The sequence below is a fragment of the Larimichthys crocea genome, chromosome XIII (assembly GCF_000972845.2).
Source record: "Larimichthys crocea isolate SSNF chromosome XIII, L_crocea_2.0, whole genome shotgun sequence".
NCBI classification, from domain to species: domain Eukaryota; kingdom Metazoa; phylum Chordata; class Actinopteri; family Sciaenidae; genus Larimichthys; species Larimichthys crocea.
This window is the reverse complement of record NC_040023.1, coordinates 10,954,829-10,956,876: the sequence shown is the minus strand read 5'-3', so window position 1 is coordinate 10,956,876 and position 2,048 is coordinate 10,954,829.

Below are 2,048 nucleotides of genomic sequence, written 5' to 3'. Positions count from 1 at the left end.
CAGACTGATCAGGAGAGCGAGCTCTGTCCTGGACTGTCCTTTGGACTCCACAGAGGAAGTGGAGGAGAAGAGGATGTTAGCTCAGCTGACATCCATCATGGACAACACCTCTCACCCCCTACATGACACTGTGGGTTCCTGAGCAGCTCCATCAGCAGCAGACTGCTACACCCACGGTGTAAGAAGGAGAGGTTCCGCAGGTCCTTCATCCCTGCTGCTGTCAGACTTTACAACACCTGCACCTGATCATGTTGTAGTCTCCTGTTCATGTCCCATTGCATTTTTTTCTATTTTATTTCATTTTTGCAGTTATTATTTATATCATGGTCACTTACTTTTGTAATATTATTTATATCATGGTCACTTACATGTGAAATATTATTTATATCATTCCACTACTTTGGAATTTTTCTACCTTAGTACTTGTTTTGAACATCTTTTGTCTAATGTAGAGGCTGACTGATACTTCTGTCTGTCTTTTTTGTTTTTTTCCCCCCTTTTATTTGTTTCTACTTCTGTAGTGTATATTACACTTTTCTGCAAACTGCTGATATGTTTGTGTTTGAACGTTTTCTCAACGCTACAGAAACATTAGGTCACTGTTAAGTATGATAAGGTTGTCTGACGTTGACTGGCATGAGTGGCTGCAGTATCAATAGAAGTCATGAATAAAAGTATGATAGGACATGTAGCTCTATACATGCAAAATATACACAAAGAAAAGAAAATATGAATATAACTGATAACTGGTGTAATTAATGCGCATTCTTATTCAGAGAGCGAGTCAGTGCTAGTTATGTATTAATGTCCACATCCAAACATGAACTGTCACAGAGTGAGTGTCCTCTCTCTGATGTCTTCAGGTCCAATGATATGGTCTTCTCCATTATAACCAAACTGCATGAATGAAACCATGAACCTCTCCCGTCCATCATCCCACTCCAGCCCACTGACCCTCTGTAAAATGTGGACACCTGAGAGAGACAGAACAGAAACATCTGTAAATAAGATTTGATGTACAGATGAACTTTCCAGTGAAGGACCGTAGCTAATGTTTCTATTGAATTGACAGATGACTTCCAATGTCAGTATTCAAAGTGAGAATGCTTCTTTGCATTCTATTCACATCAGTCTCTTAATCAAAGTCACACCTGTGTGACACCTGCAGTCTCAGCTCTAAATATCTTGCAGATGTCTGTAAAGGCACATGTGAGCACATGAGTACATGTTCAGAATAGAAGCTAAATCTGTTTGACCAACAACATAAAAGAAGTGAAACATTTTAGCAGGAAAAGTCAACACAACATGAAGAAATCTTTACTCCCACTTTGTTGAAGCGCTGCTTCAAATTAGAAATCGTGGCTTTGAAGAAGTTTGGCTTCTCTGAAAAACACTGTCTTATTGTAGAACTCCAATGCTGAGGATCTCTTCTGATATTTTTTGCCAGTACTGTTTTAGTTCTATTCTTTGGGTTGCTGTCACAGTAACCTATCAGCTGTCATAAAGATGTAGTTGTCCACAAACTCTGGGAGGTTTGTGACCCTAGAGAGCAGTTTTGAAATATTCCGAGGAGGTTTCACTGCGGACAAACAAGGTTATATATTCAGTTAATACACATCATCATGTATTTCAGTGAGATTCAGTTCAAAGTCAAAGTGAAACTAAACTAGAGTTTGTTGTTGAGCCATGCACACAGAAAATACAAGATCTAAAAGTAAAGATTTCAAATGTGATCTTACCTGATGATGAAACTTGACAGAAGAGAAGCAACAAAAATAATTTTTCATCTTGTTTGATGAGACGTGTCGTGAAAAGACCGAGCTGCTTCCTCTGTTCTGTTTACTGACATGAAGGGGGAGTGTCTGTTCATGATACTGTAGTTGTGTCAACGCGCCGTCATGGTGATAGGCTGATACAAGCAGGAGGTGTGTCTGTTCTGAACAGAGATGGATGGATTGTCAAACCTGTTTCTGTTACAGTCATTTGTCGTGTGCCAAATGAAGATACTTGATATTAATCACTGATACTTCAAGTTTTACTTGTTTCCC